At 37.6% G+C, this 9,140-nt stretch overlaps 1 protein-coding gene across 22 annotated transcripts in view; it reads right to left on the minus strand.

The window, feature by feature from the left end:
• LOC107270569 (chondroadherin) overlaps positions 1–9,140 on the minus strand; it is a 43,457-nt gene that overhangs the window by 16,032 nt on the left and 18,285 nt on the right. For 17 of the 22 annotated variants that reach the window (XM_025090036.1, XM_025089925.1, XM_015746375.2 and 14 more), the window contains one exon: positions 1,415–1,460. The exons of the other annotated variants lie outside the window; for them this stretch is intronic. The gene's annotated coding sequence lies outside the window, so the exon portion shown is untranslated. The remainder of the gene's footprint in view (positions 1–1,414; positions 1,461–9,140) is intronic. 22 annotated transcript variants of the gene reach the window in all.

Raw genomic sequence — 9,140 nt, forward strand, 5'->3', positions numbered from 1 at the left:
ACAGCGAACGAGAACACGATATTCGTATCCACGTACATTAGAGTGCAGTGAAAATTAATAAAAAAAAATAATATCAATAATTTGCACAAATCATTGTACAATAAAAAATTCGTTTGCGTCCAAGGGTTGTTTCGTTTCGTCACTATCGGATTGTTAGATTCAAAGGCAGGTTGGATGCAGAGTAAAAAGCGGAGATCGGGCGAACGAATAATTTTTCCAGCTACCTGTATACCTTTCCACCGAAATCTGAGGTTACTCATTAAGGCGATTTACATAGGCGCGACGGGAGGCTAATATATTATACTGGTGCAGCTTGAAATATCTGCCGATGAGCTGGCAGCTGAATTAACTATTTCTCAGGATTTTTATGTCTCACCCTTATCCACTAAGGATCCTTTATCCGTTTCCATTTCCTTTAACTTTTATAACGTCCTTTGCGGACACGCCTTTTTATTATATTCCTACGGCATATCTTTTCTTCAGCTTCGCTTCGCTTCCATCGGTACACTTCATCAAGGGCAATGACTTTTTGAACATAAAACATTTTATTCCACTGACGATTGAAGTCTTATAATTTTTTCCCATAAATTGTTCGTTCTGGTCAAGATATTTAAATATTCCCCAACATTTTACGTACATTTTTACTTGCGATTCTGTGAATCATTTCTGTTATTTTTTTTATAGTCACACACTCTTGCTGCTACGTGCTTATAGATTAATTTAGTTTTAACTGGATGAGAGTGATTACAGAGATTTTTATATTTCATAAAAATCACCTGACTGTATTGACAGCGTGCAAAGACCAAACCGTATTTGTTCAGATTTCAGAATATACTTGAATATTCTATTAAAATTCACAGTCCCTGAGTACAATAGATTTTCATACCCGGAAACAGGATGTACAAGGGATTGAAAATGTGCCTGAAATCTGACGACCGGTCATGTACAAGAGTTCTTCGTATATTAACAGTTTCGATTTATAATATACAAGGTGACATAAAAGTGCAAGCAACTTCTGCGCCGCGAATTTATTCCTTCGCAAATTTATAATTAATATTAGGACACCCTGTAGTTTCATTATTCATTGTACGACTACGGGGATGATCCTCAGTGGATCTCGCCGAGGTTATGCTTTACGATTCCCGTTCTATTAAAGAGAGTCATAGATGGAATAAGTGATTGGAGGATAATTCAAAGACACCCAGTATGCATTAAAGTGTATGCGCTTTCCGTCAGTATTTAAATAACTCGAGCTAGTATTGGAAACGAGTAAAAATGCAAAAGCTGCACGTAAGTAGGATATTAAACTATTACGATTTTATGATCGCCGGGTATATCTCACGTTCCAGCCGGTAATATAGAAACTTATGGCTCGCTGCCTAATTCCAGGCAAATTTCATCCCCTTTCACTTACCCTATCCCATCACCTGCTTCCGGGGGAGGCTATTGTGCCCATGTTCCTGAAATTTCAGTTAATGACTATTAGAAATGATCACGTATAAAGAAGGTTTGTTATTTTTTATACTTGATAATTCTCATTCATCCACTTACTACAAAGCACAGAATTTTCAAGTTCCGTAAGAAAAAAAATGCCACCATTTCTTTTGCACTTGTAATCCCATACTTTGAGGGTGAAAAATAGGATATAGAGAATGATTTTTGTTTGATAAGTACGTTTTTATATTAAATTAATTTTTTAATTAAATTCTATATGAAAATCGTATACGCGGATCATATCTTTACTCAGATTATAAGATTCATTTGTTAGTTACACTGATATATCAGATATACGTACAGTAAATAAGCTTATAGTGCTCTTAAACAGACGTACAATATATTTTAATTTTCTATATTCTATTTGACGATATTTTATCAGTTTATCTCTTTCAACCTACTTGAACCTAACTTAACCTCTTATCTATGTCTAGGAGTGTAATACATGTATTTAGCAGAAAGATGTATGTGTGCATTGGTCGATCTAATCTGAGGAGAGTATTAAATGAAATTGCATGTAAATAAGGCGTATATTTTTTTTCGAAATTGGATCTCTATACAAATAAACCTAATTTAAATGTAAAATTCGATACGGTTTCGTTTGATTGGATGGCATTGAGCTTGACGATGCAGAAACATTCAAGATTAACGAATAGACCTTTCCGAGTCGTCGTTTTCTCAAAAAGCCAATCCTCTTTCCTCATACGTGAATTCTCTGGTAAAACATACCTACAAAAATATAATCCCTTTGAGGATGACACTAGAGAATGTATATGTTTCTTTATAAAATTCAGAAATACGACTACCGAGCCAAATTGAAAGTACAGGAGAAAATGATGTTTCGAAATGAAATAAAATATAAAATAAATATGACGTCACAAAGAATACCAAAAAACAGATATAACCAATATAACTTAGCATATCAGAAAATAATAAAATATACTATAAAATTTCTTAATTAAAATAATTAAAATTAAACACGCGGTTCAATGACCAAAAAAAGTTACCAGTGTGTACACAAGCGTGTTATGCTTATTAAAATACAATAAATAGAATATGTTCATATATGGAATTATACAAAATTTTGTGCATCCTTCAATCAAATATATTGAGATATAATAAATAATGGGTTAGATAAATAACAAAGCATTTATTTTGACAATCATATAACTCAGTATACTATATCGGAAATATATATTATCCTGCTGTAAATCATCGTAAGTAATACATTCCCACGGCAAAATAAATTCTTCGGTAGAAAAGTGTAGTCGTGTATGGCATTTTTGCTAATCAAATGTATAGCCATGTTAAGAGCCATAGTAGTACAGTAAAAGCCTCCCATCAATCCAAGAGTTTATCTCAGTAGTCGGGTATACTAGCCACTTCACTTAACAACCGTCCGTAATTCCTTCCATCTCACAATACTGCCGAACCTAATACCTTGTCAGCGACTTATGTGTACGTTGTCACAAAAGATTGGAGTTCCTTGCCAATTTTCATATCTATATAGACTCGTCCCAAGAATTCTCTTAAGAAAATTGTCATTGTTTCACGAAAACTATAAGCACGATCTCGATCGTGGCAATGGGATTCACAGTCAAGAAAAATCGAGCAAATGAAAAGCAGAAGGATGTTTAATTTGCAAAGTAAAAATTTATTGATAATCATAGCATCGGAAATACAGAAACTTTTACGTGAACTATAATATGAGTTACGGTAACAGTTGTGTATATTCATTAATCCTATGCAATCCAGATTTATATAATTTCCACATACTATATGTGGTGTCTTAGAGGGGAGAGTCGAAAGAGAAGGAAAAATATACTATATGTATATATGTATACACGGACCAACGGAATGCGACCAAGTTTCCCGAGGCTGGTATCTCGGAACTGGCGAATGTTCATTTTCTCGCAAATGTCGAAATCGTTTCTAAAGACCCCGGCCATCCTTAGCCCGGAGGGTACTCCTGGAAAGACTAATGAAATTATCTTGAATTCGACCCCCGATACGATAGAGTAGTCTTTTTCCTTTCAAAGATATTGTACCTCGAAGAATAGCGTTATTAGGCACGAGCACATAGAACACGTGGGAGTGATTTATCCATTAGCCATTGCAAGAAAGGAGTGTGGGTGTGGGCGTGGATGCGCGTGTGTAAAGCCGAAAATATCTGTATCCAAAATTTCAGACGAACCGATAAATACTGATGGACTTTAAAAATCCATGGGAAATTAATTTCCGGACGAATAGAGGTCTTTAGGAAAAATAATGAGCGTGTAGATGGAGCAGTAACATTTATAAATCTCGAGCGCTTCCGGTATGAAAATTCCGCTTAGAGGAAATTATCTCATTTTTCAACGGCGTAAGATGCGACCGCATGGTTCATGCGGTTGTGCCTCATTACAAATATGTTTGCTCATAATTTTTTGTCCACCGATTTTATACATAATAATAATTTCCTTGGAAAAGTCAATATAACTTTATAGCGACATCTATACCTGTAGGTAAATTTCCCATTGCCAATTGTTTTTTGCCAAGGGTGACGTGTGTTGAATTTATAAAAAACCATTCATTACCTTTACCCAAATCCCACGAGCAATCGGGAATTTCCCTATGGGTAAATACGGCCTGAATGATTACACAAAAAACCAAATTCAAAATTCGTCTCTTCCACGCGGCATTTAAAACAATTGGTCCAAAGGCAATCAAACGGAATAAAAAAGGTTTCGCTCCATGCTCGTTGCTGCGAAATAACGTGTATTTCGAGTGTACTTTGTATTCGTACTAGCGTAATATTGGTATGCGTGAGAAATAAATTTTCGTCGGTTGGCATTCGGTTGACGCGCTAAAGTGTTATAACGTATCGCAAACGGACCACTGCGCCGCATGATTATATGCACAGTGCCAACATGAGAACTTAAAAGCACCTATAGGCTATTAGAATTATACTTTTCATAAGAGTTCCCCTATAGGTCGTAAGGTCGTGCGAAATCGGTACGATTAATCGCGAGCCGACCAAACGGAGCGTGACTTGGGTTTGCTCTTATAAAAAAGACAAATCTTCACGAGTAACCAGACTAGAAGAGAACGACTAGAAATAAGAAAAGGAGTAAAAAAACGAAAAATGAGAAAAAACCGTCAAGTAAGAAACCGTCTGGATGCACGATCTCTTCGGAAAATTATATAGGGGGGAACGGAGGGCCAGGAGAGGGGGTGAGTATTTTGTGGGGGCGCCGCGTAACATGCGATATTGCGATCCCTCAGCAAAAAATTTTCGTTTCGGTTTCATGACAGCCTCGTGCTTTTGTTCCCCTAAGCAAGTAATCGTTCCCACGCTATTATTACCTATACTCAATTTCTACTTTTTATTTTCCTAACCCTTGATCAAGAGGTTTGGCTAAATTCTTCGCGCCGACCGCGTAAACTCAATATTACAGGTTACCGATGTATACGGATTTACAAAAAAAATTTTCGAGAAATTATATTTTCAAAAATCGAGATTTTCAAAATTTTTCATGGAGACACGGATGAGAGTTAACGTACAGTAGTACGTTGTGTCGCTGAAGGGGATGATCGATTCCCCCTTGAAAAGAATCATTGTTCTACGAGGTAATTGTCTGGTGATTTTATACAGGACATGAAGATTGAACGACATTTTCAAATAATCTGTACATTCCTGTCAACAAACTGATGCTTCCTGATGCCATAACGTTTTGGGATCAAGTTTCACGGACATCGAATGGGTTAAGAATCGAAGTTCTACTGCGTATTATGTTTCGTAGTTTCCCAGTACATAATTCAGACTGAAAGTACTACCTAGTTTTGTAAAATTGTGATTTTCTGAATTATCTAACTACGAAAACAATTATTATTAAGAAAATTTGAATTAGCCTTCTTCGTATATTTCGAGACGCTTTACCATCTTTAGACCTAAATTTTGCCAAGTTAACACACTCAATCTCACCCCTATTCAAGCACGTTTGTTTATTTTGACAACTCACAATGTTTCATCCGATTAAAACGAAACTTTATGCTATGATTGCACTGGTCCTGTGACAGAATACAATTAACCGTACCGTATTGTACTATTCATTTGAATAATATAAGGAAGTGCAACAACTTCATTGCATCCGTACGTATAATAAATCGAGAATCGTGTAGTACGAGTGTCCTAAGTTCTAAAAACGTCATCATAATACGAATTCCAAATGCAGTATTGGAATAGTGAATTCGTTTTTCGAAGTTACCACGAATCTTAATAAGTACACGCATAAGCGTGAATCATATGATCAAAAAGTTTCGCACTTTCGAAAGATTCGAAATCATTAAACTTTGAAGCTTTTAAAGACTTCAAACAATCTGAAGGATTTCTGAGTCTGGCGTATAGACGAGCTACAACTAATCTAAATTCTAATCAAGAAAATTCCTAGAGAATCCCACAGCATCCAAATTTGCAGGCTACACGCGTGAATTATAGCGTCTCTTAATAATGGAAACTTGAAAGCGAGGTAAAGAGTAAGGACAAGGGAAAGATGACGTTCCCTGAAATTTCCATGAGTTCTGAACAATACGCGGAAAACAAGGAAGGCGAAACTAGACAAGATGAGATGATAGAAGATGAGGGACGCGCAGAGCGAGAGGGATTCGCGAGACAAGAGAGCAAAGACATGGAAGTAAAGGTGTAGGGTGAAGAGGAGTAAAGAACGAAAAGAGAAAGAATGGTCCGTACTGGAAACGAAACGAAACGAAAGGAAACGAAAAGAAACGAAGCGAGACGAAACGCGGCCATACGCGGTAGTCGATAAACCGCGCCTGCGTACTATTCTCTATATAGTTAGACCCCTTCGAAGAACCCCTCCCATCCGTTTGGGGTTGCTCTCGTTGCTTTACCACGCGTGCTTCTCCTACGAATTCGCCAGGGTGTGGATTAAAGGTATTAGCCTCGTTAAAGCCGACGGAGATGTCCGGCAGCTCGCTATCGAATGTCCCCCACGTTACTAAAACCTGAGACTTGACTGATCGTCAGCTTGATGTATTTTCAGGAGGCAGCCCCCATGCCTCTTCCGCCATTCGTTGAACAAGTGGTTGCGGATATATATATATATATTGGGTTATATTTTCAATTATTATTATAATTATTATTGCACGATTAGCCGTTTCATTTGCTTATCATGAACAGTATATATATAAATCTAAATTGAATCTACTGATTCATATAACGCGCTTCAACGGTATTGCGCAAGTAGAACAATGTCTCATCAAGTATGTGAGACTTGGTTCCAAGAGTAATTACAGAATGCGAGGCTATAGGACGTTAGCACTAATCGAATTCTGGGGTAATTCGCGATTCGTAATTCCAAACTTTCCAATGAGCGAATTGACGATGGATGCCTACCGATTTAAAAACAAAACTCCGAGACGGATGACACCACATTCGGTGTCCCACATCGAAAATCCGTTGATTCCTTGTTATTTATGACTTGTTTCAATTCCGTCTTTCAAGTGATATATGTGTTTATCAAGCTTCGGGGAAGAGAAAAAGCTAGTGACATTTACTTGACAAAAAAACAAAAAGAGGGTCTGACTGCGGCTTATGCATCCAAACACTAGAGCAGCTAAATTTAGAAACATACGTTGAGCATTATCACTATCCGACTTACCTTCTTTCTTTGAGCGCGTGAAAATAATATTTACTTATATCATCCAATGCATTATGTCTTAGTCATAGGCACTTGATATTTATCAATCGTAATGCCGCTGGATGTTAAGCATTAATGAAGAATGCAATAGCCAACTGTATAAGATAAATAACAATGGTTACGTGCAGTGAGTGCAGTGAGTGCAGTGAGTGCAGTGAGTAGCAATAACAGTACTGACAATGGTGATGATAATGACATTATAGTGGTGGAACCGGCTGAAACGCCACATTGTCCTCTGCTCGTGTAACGTATAACGGAAGTCTTAATGTACCTAGATATAGAGTAGGAAGTGACGTAGTCACGATCGCTATAGAAGGAAGCACCAAAACGACTTTCGACATCTCGAGTAGGAGGGTTGACCCTCTTTTCAAAAGTTTTCCCGTTCCTTTGTACCCGGCTGGAAGTAAAGATGGCGGAAAGGGGGCGGAAGAGTTACGGGGTTGGATAGGAAATCGGAAGAGGGAAAGTGACGTCAAGTGGAACAGCAATTTCTAACTCGAAAGCTATTTATTGGCGATGCCAGCGCCCCATTATGCCGTCTGGCGAATTACCGGAATGCCGAGCCTCCCTGCTAACGCTGCACCCATTCCGTAGCTGCCTATTTCGCATTAATTTCGCATCCATTGCGCATCTAACTCACATCCATCTCGCATCAATTTCGTATCCATTTCGCATCCCTTCCGTTGGGATCCTTCTGCGGGCTTCGACTTTCTTTACACTGAATATTAATAGCGTTAATGGATTTTGACTCATTTGACGCGTGGGGAAAATCAATTACGGATGTCCGGATTATTGATCTTTTTTAATTCCAATAACTTGTCTAAGACGCATAAGAATTTGAGGGTGAAGGAAAAATATTTTAAGGATAAGAAAAAAAAAATTACGATCCTAGAATACGTATGGAATTAATGTAATTAAAATGTAAAATGTAATTTCCTATACAGTATTCTGTATAGGAATGCGATAGATTTTCAGATTAACCAGATAGTATCCACTGACGATACAAAATGCTTTAAGATATTTTAATCCGTAGTCTGGTATAAGCATCCAACGAGCTTTTGGATTAAAGTTTTATTAAGTTTGGTATACATCATCGACCTATATCCAGTCCTTTTTTTTCGGTAAGTAAAATTCGTTCCCTTATTAATTAACGTACAAGAAAGACTCCGTTAAGCCAATCTGTCGCCAACTTCATTAAATCAAAGGGAAACGCCCTGTGATTTCATTCGCAGGAATAAAAACTTAATGAAAAAAGGAAAATAACGCTAATTGATACAGAAGTAAGAGAATTAAGAAAAAGCTCGTATATTATAGCTCTCGACATACTCTTGGCAATTTTAACTTAAAACTCGACAGATTTATAGAACAATGTGTAAAATGCCATTAGACGTCTGATGGGGAACGAACAAAAAAAATAGAAGCAGAATGGTGGCTCTTCCGTACGTTTCCAAGTTGCGACATTTATTTATCTGTCTCGAAACTGATCTAATCCAGCAAAAACACGTGGAGGCCTCGAGACTAATAAGTAGGAATGTTAACGAGACAAGCAAACGAATGGTCCTCGTCCAAAGAAGTACAATGTCCCGGGTTAAGCTAAATCCACAATAAAAAATGAATTCATCAAGAACAACGACTGTAACACCTATACACACATACCTAGAGGAAGAGACAGAAAATCCAGCTTGCATGATCTCCAAATATAACGTCGGATAAATAACGTAATAGACGATTCAAGAATTTCTCAAAGATCCCAACCCGGATTTTCCCACGTATTTTTCCATAGCTCTGGAGCAGAGGTGTCGCGTAGATTTATGAATGGCGAGAACCTAACCAGATACCTACTACTTACAGATCCAGGGGTGTATGAGAAGAAAGAGAGGTGAAAAAGAGAACAGCAAGAGTAACGGCGATGTCGGTGGCGGGGGGGGGGGGGGGGGAAAGGGGGGG

Source organism: Cephus cinctus, unplaced genomic scaffold (assembly GCF_000341935.2).
Source record: "Cephus cinctus unplaced genomic scaffold, Ccin1 Ccin1_scaffold0008, whole genome shotgun sequence".
Classification (NCBI taxonomy): domain Eukaryota; kingdom Metazoa; phylum Arthropoda; class Insecta; order Hymenoptera; family Cephidae; genus Cephus; species Cephus cinctus.